We start from the raw sequence: 16,485 nt of genomic DNA, 5'->3' as shown, positions 1-16,485 counted from the left end.
CCTGTGTACATCCCCTGGGTGCAGGGCTTCCCCTAGTCTGGGGAAGCTGTTACTTTCTCTCTTTCCTTGATTTCAGTTCTTGTGCATAGTGTTGTTCCACTTACCACCCCTGCATGAGCTTCATCATTATTTTGGGGCTGAAGCCCTTCACCTCTATCCCCAGCCCTTAAAAAAAGGGGCACAGGGGAGTAGAAACCATGTGTACAAGGGGATAACAGTGAAGGCTTGCACATCCATGCTGCTAGCCAAAACACTGTGCCTTCCCCCAGTCCCTGCTCATTGTTTCCCTCCCAATGGCCTCTCCTGGGGACTCCCTGGGAGCAAGGCGAGGGATTACTCAGCTGAAGGCGATTCACTGCTATACTCCAGGGCAGAGCAAATGCCTTGGTACAGGACTTCAGACATGGTTCTATTTACCTACAGCAGTTGGACACCACCAGCAAATGCGACAATCTGAAATATGGTTTTAAAGCCAGTTGTGGCACTCATAACTGGGTCTGCACTTGCAGCCAGGGAAGATTAAATCCTCTTGTTAGCCACAGGGCAGCATGGTGTGGCAATTAGTATGTTAAGCAGAGCTGAGAGAGACTTTTGTAATGAAACCAACAAGTTGGCTGGCCCCCAGAATCTGCAAAGGTTCAAGAACCTTTCAGTAAACCTGGACTGAGCTTTGGCAGATTTATAATTTCAAGGAGGAACTGTTAAAAGCACCCCAGTTTGTGCACGATTTTGAGCCCAGACCCAGCCACACTTGGCACTTCGGGAGTTTTGCTTTGGGTTTTTTGCATACAAATCCAAAACACAATGTAGACTCAGCAGGGAGGAACCGATGCAAACCAAAACTGCTGAGTTTTGCACAGCTCTAATTATAATCTCTTCACAGTCCTGGTTTTATTTATTATTGTTTGTACTGTGGTAGCAGCGCAGGGCTCCAACCAGCTTCGGGGCCGCACTGTGGTAGGTGTTGTAAAGGCAGAAAAAGGAGGCAGGATCCCCAGCCTGAAGAGTTTATAATCTAAATAAACAAAAAAGATAAAGAATGAATGAGGGAAAGACATAAAACACATAAGCAAAGTGATTAGGCGGTGTTGGCAAGACAACTGCTCTACTTAGCGTCTTTCTCACCCACATCAAATCATGTCTATTTACCCTGTAAACCCTTTAGGATCGGGGCTGTGTTTTCCAGAATGTGAAGCTAGATGGGATGCAAGAAATGAGTGGAGAAATGAAGGTGCTGGGGGGGGGTGGGGGGGTGGTGATGGAGAGAGCAGCAAATAGGATGAAGGAGACAGACAGCACTCCCTAGTTTGGGTCAGGTCAGAAAACCTGTCATATATGCCACAACAACCTGGCACAAGTCACTGGACTGCTTCATGGTGCAGTTTCCTCAAGGGTTGAGCAGGGCTAAAAGTATTTCCCTATATGGCATAATTCCTCCTCCATGCAGACTGCTTTGAGATACTCAGGTGAAAGGTGCTAGAGGAATGCAAAGATTTATTTTTCATAAAGCTCCTTACATATTTTTTTCACTGCCAAGTCAAGGCCAGAAGCCAGGAATTTTAGAGTTGCATACATCCCTCTCACTATATATAGATATTTATATGAATTAGAAACTATATTTATGAAAGAAGCCAAGGTATGTATGTTTTTCAGAAATGAAACCTTAAGTAAAACTTCCTAAATCTATATATAGGAGCTTAAATGAGCAGCTAGATTTACCATCAGGACGCTTCTTTAAAACTGAGTTGAGTAGTCTAGTTATAAGTTCCTACTTGAAAATGTTTAGCCACAAGCAGGCTGGAAATTTTATATCTTAAAAGAAGTTTGTAATGTCTGGATTGCTTTTTTTTTTTTTTTTCCCCTTTTTGTCTTTTAGGATTTAGGTGAAGGTTTGAGCCAGTTATTTTATCCCAATTATTCACCATTCTGCAACTATTAATTAAAACAAACAGTTCTCTGAAGCTATTTCTCACAATGGGGAAGATTTATATCTTGAAACTGAAGCTTATTTTCTCACTGCGTCTATTTTCTACACCGCGCAAGCATCCAAGTTTGTTATTGCAGCAATCACCAGTGCGAGCTCTCAGAGCTCTTTGCCAGGCTTGTGATATTTATTGTTTGCTAAGCACCAGCTCCTGGAGTGAAGCGATTAGATGAGAACCTCAGCTTGCAGTTAAAAAAAATGATGTAACTTTGCTCTGGACCACAAGGGCGGTGAGAGAAATGGGAAAACATGAGCAGAATGCATAGTCAAGGGTCCAGCATCAGAAAGATGGGCAAAAAGGAAAACCCCACATGTATTATTATTTTTAAAGCCTAAGGACTCTTAAGCCAACCTCCCCCTTATAATTTGGAATGGTGGCGGGGGGGGGGGGGGGGGTTGAGGCAGGGAAAATGACTCACAGCCTCTGACTGCCAAGGCATGGCCATGGCGAGGTTACTCATCGCTGCCCAAAGGTTTCTCTCTGAGGGGCTGCTCACCCCTCTGCTGAGCTGCATGTGTTTGTTATCACCAGGTGCTGGGCTCCGGCCACTTTCATTTATTTATTTATTTTCCTTTGTCCTGTTAGAACAACTTCATGGAGGAATTTGTTTATGAACATGTCCCGCACAAGGGGGACACGGACTTGGCAAATAGAGACAATGGGTCAATTTCTGGCCCTTCCAAATCTGAGAAGATCCTTTCGGCTTTCAGGAAAAGAAGAAAACCAGAACTATTAAAAGGTCTCAGCTGCCAAAGAGTCAGTCAGTCTGTAATAACGTAAAGCAAATGTAAACATTATATGATGAAATGCATTTTTTAAAAAGCTCTCTTTTCTCAGCAGTTAGATGGGCTTTATGTACATGAGAAGATTCGTTCCTGAGGGTAGCTCCGGCATATGAAGCAAACCCCTACGTATCACAGTCTAAAATATCTATTTCATATGAAATAGCAACAATGAAATAGAGGCATTGCCTTTACCTTGGGAAAAGCTCATTCAGCCTCCTGATTTATGAAGGCTGTACTTCTCACTGCTCTGCTCCCCTCCTCACTGTGGCCACAAACCCTCTAGGGAGAGGAGGAAAATACGTCTGCAGGGAAGGAACCTAGCTATTACCAGTGTAACTAAAGGACATTAATAATGGAAAACCAATGTGAAGAACATAACAAAAACACAAGCAGGAGAAAAATGAGAATGTTTGTGTTTGGAAAAATAGCTATACAAGGTCATAGCTTAAGACATACGGAGGTCTGGCATGTATTGTTCACCAAGCTATGGATGGGAGCTGGGGCATAAGTGGGGGTCAGTAGCCAGCTCTGGCTGGACCCTGCAGGCATGGGGAGAGAGCATGGAGAGCTATCGTTTCTGCTTTTTCGCTGTTACAGCCCTGTTGACACAGAAACCATGGTGGTTTCTACTCAGTTTCTTCTCCACATGGTGGGATCTGGGCTAGACATGCTGGTATTTGTTCTGAATTAACCACCTTCCTACAGGGGGTTGTGTGCTTGGAAGGATGGGAAGATGATACCAAAGCTTTACTCATAACCTCACAATAGTAGTCACAGGTGAACTGTGCTGGTCACATTTTTCTCCAAAAGGAAAGCAGAGGAAAGAACAAATAACTCTAGGCTTTCCTGCTCCCCTTGAATAGATCCCTGATGAGGAAAGTACACTTGCCAGATGCCTGCAATAGATCTGCGAAACAGCATCATACTCAGATCATTGCTGCAGGAAGTTCTCCCTCCCTTGCCACCATGGATGCGATATGTAGCATGTGGCGATAAACTTCACACACAAAAGGCAGGATGGATCCCAGGACGGGCAGTAGAGAGGAACACCTTTTCAGCTGACTGAACGTACTATCTATAGCCATGTTGCAATTTACATGGTTTACATTTATTAATTTACATAAGTACAGGTCACACCTCCCTTTAGGGTCCAGTTAAACCTGACTTCTAGTTCAAGGTACGGCTTCAGGAATCAGGACAGTTAGACCAGCAACAGATGGAGACAGTTACATCTTAGGGGAGAGATAAATCTTCTCTTGCATGACTGAATAAATGACAGAATATTCTGAAATCCCACTGTTTACCAGAGAACCTTGCATTATGAATTTTTGTGGATCTCTGCTGGGGTGAGGGTTAGGCATGCAATAATGAACCAGTATTGTCCTTTCTGTTTCACACATATTTTGAGAGCTGGTGGAAGACAAATGTTGGACACACTAGTGCTGTCAGCTGCTCCAGTACACTTCAGGACCATCATTCTTTCTATTCCTGCTGTTAATTCAGCAACACACCCTGCCAATAAACCATTGCAATAGCTGCCTCACAGGTCATCACGACTACACAAGAAGAGGCAGCTTGCCAACACCAGACAACTTAGCCACCAACCACAGCCGCTCTAGGATAGCCAAATTCTCATGGGCAATGGCAGCCTCTCTTGAACTGACCCCTCATCCCCCTGGGGTGTCCTGGGGCTGGAGGGTTAAGGCATACTCCCCATACTTCTGGAGCCACAGCTGATCAACCCAAGGGTGCAGGCTGATACAGTCCTATTGTTTTGTGCATGCTGTTCTGGTCCATAACGAGTCAGCACTGGGGGGTCCACAGATGGTAAAACCTATGCCAAGTGTCTTTGCTCTGCCATTACACAGCCTGCTTGAGCTGCTAGGCAAGGCCTACTATTGCCTTCTCAAGGTTACAAGGTAAGGCTGAAGCAGCCTCCACTTCACCTCCCTCATCACATACCCAGTGCTCATGTCCGGAGAGATGGATGAAGGTAAACAGCTTGAGCAATTGGGTACTCACTGGAAATAAGGACACATCACACCACAGCTTTCTGTTTTATCACTCTTTTGCAGACAGATTAAGGGAAAAGGCAAGTATCCTACAATAACTTAGAAAATACCTCAGTACAATGCTCAAGGCCGTGGGATGTGCCCTCACAGAAAAGCCTGCCACCTAATGCAACCCTGTTATTGGCACAACCATGCAATGAAACTTAAGCACCACTTAAGACTTCGGAGGCTTAAACTCAAGAATGCCATGCCCAGACAAATTCTGCTGTAAAGACAAAGTCAAAGTGACTTAGGCAGACTTTGACGTTAAAATGGAAATGCCCTGACTGTACTGACTGCTTATGCCATTTTATTTTGTCCTTCACTTTTGAAGAGAACAGTTGTGCGAGCAAACACAGCTTCAGTTTTCTTGTTGAAACCCCTGACGCCAGTGATCCTCCGCTTACAGGCAAAGCAAAGCTATGTGTAAGTCACAGGGTCAGTTTGTTTACCTTGCCTGTGGCAAGAGTTGGGTTCATCAGGTTAATTTCAGTAGCTGCTAAAAGGTCTTGAAATTGTTTTCTGGTGTCATACGCTTTTGCCTTTTTTTCCAAAGCAGGGGGTAACCATGGGCTGTTCAAAACATAACGAAGTAAACAACATTTTTCTGCATCAAGCTCATCCTGCAAATTAATTCATTTGCATTTCCAGCCCTTTCAAGTGAAGTGAAGTCATACAGATGTGAACAGTCACTTAAGGATTTTAAGGGTTCACATCATCCGTGTTTATGGTTCACATCATCCAAAATTGATTCCAGGACTACTCTTTCACAGAAAGGGGAAAAATTATGGTGGACCTACTGGTGTCTTGGAAAAAAATGGGAATTTTTAATAAAAAAAAATATATTTTACAGCTGCTATTATTTATTTAAGTTCAAAGCCTCTGGGCATATCTACACTGATCTGTTGTGAATCGCTTCTTTGTTGCTGGTTCTAGAAAAGTTGATTTCATATTGCTGATTCATCTAATGGGTTTGGACTACTCCTGTTATCCTTTCAGATAACGGGCCATTGAGCCTGTAAACAAGTTTGCTGTCTGCTACCATCAGCTGATTTACTTCAGATTTCTAAAGTTGAGTAGTTCTAGTTTTGGGGCTTTGTCCCTATAGGAAAATGTGGCAACTTAATGAAAATCAGAGCAGCAAAATACCCTTTCTGTCAACAACCAGCACATCTGAAATGCTGCTAATGAGAACTAGTCCTGTACACAGGAATGAGTTAGTCCTGAGATAACTCTCTCAATAATTTGCCATTAGCCATGGCTATTGATTCTGCTGCCTGGCCTTAGGTGAAATTACTATGTAAAAAACCACAGTGGCAATAGCAACAAAGTACAGTGTTTTCTGGCAGGCTCTGCAAGCCTCTTCAATGCAGGAAGCAATAGATTATAAACAAGTTTTATTTTAATCCCTGCAGGACATATTGTGAGAGTCCAAGAACAAGACCTGTTTTTCTCAAAGCCCTCCAGAGAAAAAAGTTCTTGATATCCCAATACAGTATCAAAGAGATCAGCCAGTAAAGACAAACTATCTGCTCCTGGCGAGACATCAAAACATTTCCCACAAGTTTAGAGTTGTCCAACTGATCATCAAAGAAAAGAGTTTTGGTTGGGTGCAGGACTTCTGAGTGCCAAGAGGTGTTATTGATTCTGAGACGCCTGGTATTTTCAAGTATATCAGCCAAAGGACTGCTGAGGGAACATAAATGGTCCTTACTATGTGAACTGTGGTATCTCTGGGCTACTTTATGAATAAACTGGTCTTTCTCTGAGCAAAATGCTTTGTGGGAAGCCCAATGCAGGCAGCTATTATGCACACAGAAGCTTCTATTTGCACATCCCACCATGCATACAAAAAATGAGTGTATTTCCTGTGGAAGAAAGCCCCAACTAATACCTAATTCTTAAAAGTACGCAAGTCCATTAATTTCTACTGTGCTCCTGATGAACACATCACAATGGTTTATTTTCACATATTTTTAGGTAGGGAAATGTTTTCCTCTGAAGCAATGAGAAATGCAGTGGCAGAGATAATTTGCTGCTTAGCTGTTAAGGGATCCAAGAGCTAATATTACAATCTCTGATTTGTAATACCGTGAAGCAGAGGAGCTCAAGACATGGGACATGGTCTTTTTATCCCATATACAAATGGAGAAAAAAAAGCCCTGTACATGCACATACAGCCCATACACTGTATGACTGAAGCCTCCACAACACTGGCTGTGTCACTGGATAAATCTACATTCCTAGCTATAATAGTAAGCACACTGACTAGAAATGCATAATTTACCAAAAATGCAGCGCTTTTGCTGATTCAGCTTCTGCCAAGTTGATGAGGAAAATAGTGGTGAAACCACGATTATCCCTGTATCAGTGGAGCTAACCAAAGCTTATGGCAGCAGCGTTTCTGGGAGGTGCAGACCTAAGGAAGCCAGCTGTCCCATGGCACTGATGGCTGGATACGTGGGTTCTCTTTTAGTTCTCTCCTCTGTTCTACCTCCTGCCCTGCTTGCTCTGCTGTCCCCAGACCAAGGACAAAGGGCTGATTGAGCAGCAGTAGCCCAGGGACAGCTGCAGGGGAGTCACCCAGCAGCCAGGGACAAAGGCAAATGCCCCGTGGGTTTGCTCGCAGCCATCGTGCCTGCTGGGCTGGGAGCTGGGGTTTCAGACTGAGTGGGGATTCAAAGGAAAGAAGCCAGAAGTAGGAAGGAGTCTTCTGGCTTTAAATTAAACCTTCATTTGGAAGGCCAGCTGCAAATGCTTCAGATCTCCTGGACAGTCATGAGGTCAAGCTGTGGCTGGGAAACCATCAGCCACGGCCAGGGCTGTGCAGGAGGGCTCTCTGCCTAAGGGTACTCCTGCCTGTGAGAAACACGGTGTCTCTGGGAGAACAAGCACAGGTATTCTGGCAAATCTTCCTTGATGTCAGCTTAGGCTTTAATCGAGACGATGCTGTAAGACCATTTCGTTCTTCACTCACAGCTCTGCCAACCAAGCTGAGATGACTTACGGTCCATACTTGCCCTTCACACTGGCTAGCAGCATGTCTCCTTGTCTGAGATGACCAAAGCAGTCAGTTGAATGCTGATAATCCCCCAGCCAGAAAGGCTGAAGGTACTTCTCACTATGTCTCCCTGTCCCCTCACCCCTTCCCTCTGACGCTCCCACAAGTTGTTAAGGGGAGCACCTCGGCTCCCAGCAGCACAAAACAAATGCTGTCTAGGCAATACACAGCTGTTAATGAAACACCATATGGGGACTGGTGCTTGCATGTGAGTCTGCAGAGTTGCTGGAGTAACCATAACTCATGGGTTAACTCTGCAGCAAACTCATTGCTGCTGCAGGGTGCCCATTGCCTTCCTGTTTGCTCCCCACTGACCTTAGTCCTAGTTCTCATCCCTTCTGAGCTGGAAGTGCTGATGCTAGATGGCTGTTTGGGCTTCTGCACTGCTGTAGCTGGGTGTGAGCAAGCCCCAGCACAGCTGCCCAGGGGAAGCCTGTAGCAAGGCTGTTCCCAGCACAGCTGAGCAGCCACCAAGAAGGATCTGCCCCCACAACTGCTTTGTGCACGCTGGGCTTCTGAGCCACCATGGCACAACCCACCCTAAATAATGGCAGTCCCAATGTTCAAAACCCGTCACTTAAAGGTCATGCTCCTATAGAAACAATGCCCTTAGCGAGGCTGCAGCCCACCTCGCTTCAGAAGAGAGGAGATTTCAATAGGCAACGCTCACTTGAAGCCTTGCCAAAAATTTGAGGAGTTATTATTTTTGCAAAGCTCCTCCGCCTTAGCTGCAACGTCGTCCTCTTAAATGCAAATGTTTCTGTCATCTGCCACAAAGAGTGCTGCCATTTTGCTGCAGCGGTAGGAAGCTCAAGCTGTTGAGATAGGAGCCAAAGTCTGGCAGGAGATCTGTGTGAGTAGGGAGTGAAAAAAAGTCCCGAGGTGGAAACGTGCCAGCAGGAAAATTACCCTGTGCTGAGAAAGCGGCGGTGCGAAATTTATGAAAGCAAGGGGGCAAAGCCCTTTTCAAACGCCTGCCCTTATGAGAGGAAGGTAAAGGCGGGTGATTTGCTGGGAAGTGAGCTCGCTCGGTGTGAAAGCCAGTTCACGGTGTCGCTGCTGTTAGGCATGGCAGGGAGTTTTGTAAATGGCACGAAGCAAATGCCGGCTTCCAGAGCAGAGCATGTAGCTCTGCAGATCGCTGTGAATGCTGACCCTCCAAACTGATTTTCACTCTGTTTCATCCCAGTGAGCCAACCTGCATTCCTCGTGACCAAATTCCTGGGAAATCAACACCATGGAGAAATTCGGGCAGTGATTTTCACAAAACAGTTTCCTATGCAAATAACATCTTTGAAAGGCACTTAATGAGATTTTATTTTGCTGCACAATTTTCTTCATGGACTCTAGTAATTTGAAGTGGTGAATTACCCAGCTCCGGGTCTGCAGTACTAAAACAGTGGAAGGGCTGAAAAATTTTTCTGTAAATGGTTTTGACTGAATTATACTGCTTACTGATGTGTTTTTAGTGGTGTAAAAGGCAGTCAGAATTTTCTACTTTCCTTTTAAAAACAAAGTGCAGTTAACACCCTAAATTTCCAGTCTTTGATTTTTTTCTTAGAGCCTTTTACTGGAAGTGTGTTTATTTTAACCAAATGCTTTTTTAAGGAATTAAAAAGTTAGTTTCAAGTTTTTATAAGAAAGAAAGAAAATGAGTATGAAATCGATAAAAGTAACGGATCCCTCTCCTCTCTGCTGCCCCACTCATAATTCCCATTTTTTTTAATAGCTCAGCAGCAACAGTAAGTAAAAGCTTGCATCCTAAGCAGCTGTGACTTAAACCAACATCACGGCACGACAAAGTGTGCAATTACACTAGATTCGCACACTTTTTAAAGCAGCAAAAACTCTTGGCCATTCTCCAGGCCTTACAAGGTAGGAGAAGGGTCTGGGGACATCTCAGTGTTACTTAAGGGGGTCTGCCCGACCTCCCACCCACCCCCATGGGCACAGGCTCAAGTTACTTGCCCTGCCTTTCCGCTCGTGCTTTTAACACTTATGGCACCCCTATATGTATATATGTGTATATATATATATATATATGTAGTTTTCTCATTTGCCTGTTTTAACAATTCAGTTCTCACACTTCTGTTCATGATTTAAAATATTTTTATTTGCCCAACAAAACCCTGAGTGTGGCTTAATCCTTCCCTGCCCAGGCCTGTGTTCTCTGTCGCAGGAATAATGTTTAGGATTCAATTTGTACTCCATCGGGCAAATATAACCAAAGCTGCTAAAGGCTCTGATACCAAAACCTCCAAACAACCAAGTCTCAGCCCCCAGACCTTTCCTAGGACAGAGCAAAGCTTTTCATACTCCATTCAGCCAGTTTGGCTACAACACCCCGGTGGTTTTGTGTGCAGGTACAGTGACCTGCTGCTGCTGCTAAACGGTATGGGGGAGCTCCTGTGATTTTGGGGATGAAACTCGCCAGGGAAGAGCGGATGGACGCCTTTCCTTGGCTCAGCTCATGGGGATGGCTCCTCTGTGCCCATGACCCACCATGGCGCTGCACGTCGGTGCATGCTGGGGGGTGTGTGTGTATTACTAGGGGAGTATTATGAAAAAAAAGGAAACATTTTCAGAGACTGCAGGGGAAACAGCGCAAGAGTTGCTAGAGCAGTGTGCATACGCTCGAGAGGAATCCCTTTCAGTTCCTCTTTTCTTCAGCTTTATGTAAAAAGGGTCTGAAGGCTGGTTTAATTACGAAAACCAGCTCTCTAGACACCAAACAAAACGGCAGCCTAGCCTAAGTTGGCACCAGGACAGATGCATATTTTGCTCACTTCTCCATGCCAATCCGCTGTAGCTCATCCAGTATGTCAATCCAAGTTGGCTGTCTGAAATCCAAGTTTAGTGGCCTGAAAATATCCCGGTCCGGCTTTGTTTCATGTGGTAAACAGCTTGCTCCGTCTATTTTTTCAACATTCAAAACAAAAATCCAACCCCCCCAAAAACCTGTTACTACATGTTATGGTAATAGCCTGTCTTTGCTTTTCACCCCACTGCAGGATTTCCCTTTTCTTTTTAACCTGTATACCCTGCCCATGAAACGCTGGCAGAACACATTGCTTTTTTAAATATAGGCCTGATTCTGCCTGGCACTGAGCTCTGGTGAATGCATTCGGAGTTAGGACTGAAACAACCAAGTCCTGCAACAAAAACGTCGGTGGGTGTTTAACACTCACAGCTCTGGCAGCTCCTCCAGGCTGCCTGGCCACCTCCTAGATTCAGCAGCCACCTGCGGGAGCAGGCAGGGCTTAGGGATGGTGGCTTGGCAAAGCCCGGTCTACTCAGGGCTTTACTGGGCTTCAGTTCCCCCCACCCCCTATGAGGTTTTGCAGGACAATGTGCATAAGGCAAGAGCAGCAAGCAGAATCAGGGAGGGTTTATCATGATTTACCATTGATGCAAATTCTCTCCCCTCCCTCTCCCCCCCCTGCCATTTTAGTACAAATAAAGGGGCCCAGGCTCCCTAGTCAGCCAGCAGGATTGGGACTGCCAAAAGAAAACAAATCCAACACAGGGAGGCTACCCACAAAGCGCGGCTTAGTCAGTGTTGCAGAGATGAGAAAAAAAACAAACAGCCTCCCGAATGCCAGTGATGGAATATGGTTTCCTCGATAATTAAATTCAAGCAAGGACTCATCTCTCCTGGTTTCCTACTGGCTATTTCCTCCTGAAGGAAATTGAATGTCTCTGAAAACCTGAAATCAGGTCTCTGCTTGCCAGCTTTTTAAGAAGAGACGGCTTTCCACAGGGTACAGCCAGCCCCCCTGGAGACAATTAACCAGTCACTCATCTAGTTTACACCTTTCCCCACAGCTTTGCAACTGACCCAGTATTTACTGGTAAATTTAAGAGTGAGTGGAGAAGACAAAAAGACAAAATGTGCAGGGATGAGATAGATATGTAGCTTGTGAAAAGGGAGGTTGAAAAAGTCAGGGAATCTGGGGAAATCCCTAGGAAATCAAAAAATATCTCCAGCTGTCACCTTTCTTCTCCCACCTTCCTAGTGAGAAGTTATATAGTGTTCAAGCAAGGCAAGAGTATGCCGCCTTGTAATTATCATACTTATGTGATTTATATGGGCACTTCATATAGTGAAAGTGCTGGGCAAATATTAACCTTGACTCATCTGAGTCTTTGGTTTATAACAAAGAAACCTAGGAGGTGTGGGGAAGCAAACACTGGGAGAAGAGACTTGGTTCCAGCTATTTACCCCATCAATGAGCCTGATACTATCGATCGACTGTGTGCTAATGACACTGCAAAGTCATATGTGCTCTGCTGCTTGTGTGTGCCTTTTTGCCCCAGAGCAATCCCCCGGTTATATTTGCACTTAGAGACCATAAGAACAGAAACTGACTCACTGGAAGCAGCCTCTGTCCATGTTAGCTGTGCAGTATCTGGTCTTTTCTGAATACACCTTTCCATTTACAAACTGCATGGCAGGGACCTGGTGTGGGCATTGCATCTACCTCAGGGCAGTGTCTCTGTTAAACTTGGCAGGTTTGGTTAAAAGTGAACCACAGGCAACAGGCAAGCAGCTGTGCCCTGCCCTGCCTGCCAGTGCTGTCTGGGATGGAGAGGCGCGGATGCAGCAGTGCTTGGGAATGCACAATCCCATTCCCTAAAAGCGGAATGTTTCTCAGGCTCAGGCTATCCACCCGCAGTGGGGAGAGAGGGCTGTGGGGTCCAGGAGGAGAAGGCAACCCATGCAGCTCTGGGAGGCACAGTGCATGCACAGCCCAGGGGACCTGCTAAACCTCCATCGTGCAGAGCCCAGGGCAGAGCAGGCAGGGTTAATCCTGACCACAGCACACAGTTCCCTTTCTGCTCCTCCAGCAAGAAACATGCGTATTTCCTGCACAGGGATGCTCACTTTGCAGTGGTCTGAGAAATGCTCCCAGTGGCTAGGGGATTTTCTAGGTATCAGGGCTGGGAGACTTCGAAAGCCTGTGTTTTTCCACCAAAAGGCACTCTCGGTGCCCCAGGGGTGTGCATGCAGTTTAAATTGCTCTAGTGAGGAACATGCAGATTCATTGGGTGCCTATACTAACTAGATAGGATATCGGCACTGAGTGTTAAGCTCCTAAATGGCATCTGTGTGTTTGCAGGCAGTTATCAGGAAATGTACATCACTGCATACAGACACTGAGAATATACAGGGTAGACTGAGAAAATGCCTGGTCACTGGACGAGTCCAGTGGAGCATTTATCTCTTGGGACGGACAATTTATGATACGCTGCCTGCTGAAACTCACAGGCGTTTTATTCCAGTATAAAGAGCAGCAGCATCTGATAGACAAGGAGGAAAGAGGAGGGGAAAGGGGAGAGAAGAAGCAGAAGAGCAAAGAAAAGAGAAAAGGAATGATGGGCATTACTTGCTGCTGAACTCTTAGGAGTGGGACTTTCTGTTACTTCACTGGAAGTGGAAATTCTCTGCTCCCACCTTCAGGGAGGGGACTGCAAAGCCTGAGCGAGCACAGATCAGCCCTGGGTGAGCAGGGGGGTTGCTGTGTCACTGCCTGGACCCATAAAGGTGTAGGCAGCCTGTGTCCTTGTCAGCAGGAGGGTGGCAATGGGAACATGTCTCCTGGAGGACCGTGGGACCTTCAGAGCTCAGAGACATGGACCCATCTGATACTAACCGGAAACAAAAGCAAAGGTAACTTATTGCCCTGGGTGAAGAAATACAGCTTTATTTAACAAGAGGCACAGACACCCAAAGGACAGATGCTTGCCAAACTGTTCTTTCTTAGCAATACCTGGCAATTTTTCTTTGTCCTGATGCTGTTCCATCCACAAAGGCTGCCCCCCTTCTCTGCTCTCGAGTTTCCCCCCAGGATTCAAATCTTAACACCTCTAAATGTAACTTGGCTTCTTTCCTAGGAGCGGGCCTATGGGAAAGGGGCTGCACAGTGGCAACACCTTGGTTCAGCATGGAGAACAAACCTGCAAACCTTTTCAAGGCCAAACTCCAGGGTGACAAGCATATGCCATTATATAAGAGGGGGATTGTATGAAGGCTCTGTGACCTATTGCAGGGGAAACAATAAAAACTCCATATTGGGAGTCAGTTGGGAGTTTACTGTCACTGAAACTACACTAGTCAGCTTGCAACACAAAGTTTAACAAATTTTCATTAAGGTCCCTGAAACCATGAGGGTTTGTAGCCTTATTTTCTGCTCACTTTTTAGGAGTGTAACAAAAAAGCCCCTTCTGGTTTCAGAGCACTAAAGCTGTAGAGCTTTTAGGCTTTTCTCTGCAATCATAAAGACAAGGAAGGTCCTTCTTATTTCCAAAGAAAGCAGAGACTCTTGCACAACTGCTTCCCCCAGGACCTTGTGCCCTAGCCCCCACCCCCAATCCACCCCCAGTCCACCAGCTACCTTCAGACTTGCAATTAAGTCTGCTGGCAACATAATTGTGATGGTTGGCAACTCAGTGTCACTGGAGGAGCTTCCCCTCCCAAAGCTGGAGGATTTGGGCTCCCTCTCTATTTCACATCTGCGCTGATACAGAGGGCATAGTGTTCCTTCTTTGTATAATAATGTCTTATTTGCACAGTAATCTCAGCTGTGGAATGGAAATGTCTTCTCTGGCCCAAGATGTGAGCTGTTAAAAATCTGGCAGATCCCATGCTAGAGGTGGCTGCATTTCAGTGGTGGGAAAAGTGATTTTCATATTGTTCTGGCATAGTTCTTGTAAACTGAACTTCTATAACATTTCTCTTTGAGATCCATGGGAGTTTTTGCCTTGTCTTGGGTTGTGGTGCAGGGCCATCAGTTTGTAAAACACTAGAATGACTGAGAGGAATGCTATAATGAGGTTTGTTTGTCAGAGGTTTGCTTTTCTTGTCCTTATGTTTGGTTTCCCTTGAGATAATCAGAGTTGACTTCTGCATCTCACACTTCTTTTTCAAAACTATCCGCGCTCAACAGGACACAAGTCACTTGTACAGCTGTGCCACTGATGTGCATTTTTGATACATTTGCATGTGCAAATGGTTATTTTGTGATGATTTTCTTCTGTAATGGAAAATGACTTTGCTTGCTAATTTGGTGTGCCGCTGAGTGCATCTGAGAATTAGATCCTTTCCGAGGCTGAAGCTAACATTCAGCATGCAAACTTCACAAACCAACTTCAGCAGCTCTTTTCCTCCACTCCTGCACCTGTTGGCACTTATTTCTGCTTGCCACAGTCTGGGCCTGTGTAGCTGTCTCTGTGGCTACACAGGAAACTCCAGAGGAAACTGATGCAAGTGAAAGAGAACTCAGAAAACAGAAATGGTTCTTTTTCAGCAGTTCCCCAGCCTGGTTCATCACACAGTATGGTGAACAGCTGTACTGGCACAGTGCAAAAGAAGGTGAAAGGGTGGGACAAGGTGGCCAAGCCTCCTCCACTGCTGCCTAGGAAAACACTGCCTGAGGTTCTTCTTGGATGTTCCCATGGTTTATTTCTGATGGTCTGTTTGCAAGGTCTTCTCCAAGGAAACGTCTCCCCATCAGGACTTAGCAGAATATCAGAAGCAAGCATTAACACACCTAGACACGTCTGAGGACTGCATCCTCAGGATTATTCCCCTTCTGGACCCTCAACAGAATCTGGCAGAATAAGGGAGATGAAGTCACTGTGGCAGCCCGTTTCCTCTGGTTCTTGCTTGTACAAGTTAGACCATCAATACCATTAAGGGCAGGTTAACCTATAGTGGTGTCACAAAGGAATTTCACAGTTGTTCTGTCCATGGGAAACTCATTTAGTTTCGTGGAGCTTTTCCACTACATCTTGTCCCTCTTATACCATTCCAGTGAGAAGCTGAGTTTTTGCTGGTATAATAATATTAAAAAAAAAAAAAAAACACCCAAAGGAAATTAAACCACAAACAACTATATTTAAAAAACAAAGGGTCTGGCTGGTACCCAAGAAAACAAGGAAATTTAAAGATAAAGCAAACTGTCCTTATTTCACCCTGCTGAGCCTGAGCAAGGCTGGGGTTTCCAAGGAAGGCAAGCCACGGCATGTCCCGCTCTGCCAGGGAGCAGCCAGAAAAAGGCCAAGCCTTCCCAGCAGATGAGCTGGACTTTCTCCCCGACTCCTTAATGGGAAAGTCATGCGGCAATGTTGAAATCCAGATACTGAAATCTAAAAGCCCTCTTAGCCATGTGTGCGACTGGGGTGCATTAGGGCTAAATGAAGCCTGGACTCACTGACAGGACGTGGAATAGGTGAAAACTCAAATGGGATGAATTTCCCTTGAACTCACTGATGAGTGCCTAGCTCCTTGAGACTTCTGCCTGACTGAGGAGAGGGAGCCATAAGTAGCCAATCTATGCCAGGGAATGCTGGTCACGGTCTGGGAAAGGTGGACTGTGTGTCTGAAAGCCACACAGGATGTCTTAAAATGATGAGGCTCTGGAGCACCTGAGGCTGAGGCTTTGATACCTCATCAGGTCAGAGGGAGGAAAATGGTAAGCGGCAATGCCAGAGTTGTCCGAGGTTTCCCATACTGCAGCACCACCATGGCTCACACTAGTGGACAGCCTGGCCTGGCCTCCAAGACTCAAGGGAGGGCTGATGGTAGCACAGCCTACCCAAGC

General features: G+C 45.6%; 1 protein-coding gene across 1 annotated transcript in view; it reads right to left on the bottom strand.

The window, feature by feature from the left end:
- Window positions 1-16,485, bottom strand: part of LOC136010716 (potassium voltage-gated channel subfamily KQT member 1-like) — a 475,694-nt gene that overhangs the window by 14,301 nt on the left and 444,908 nt on the right. The window lies entirely within an intron of this gene.

This window comes from Lathamus discolor, chromosome 1, assembly GCF_037157495.1.
Source record: "Lathamus discolor isolate bLatDis1 chromosome 1, bLatDis1.hap1, whole genome shotgun sequence".
Classification (NCBI taxonomy): Eukaryota; Metazoa; Chordata; class Aves; order Psittaciformes; family Psittacidae; genus Lathamus; species Lathamus discolor.
Note: the sequence above shows the minus strand (reverse complement) of the source record. Positions and strands in the feature narration are given on the sequence as shown.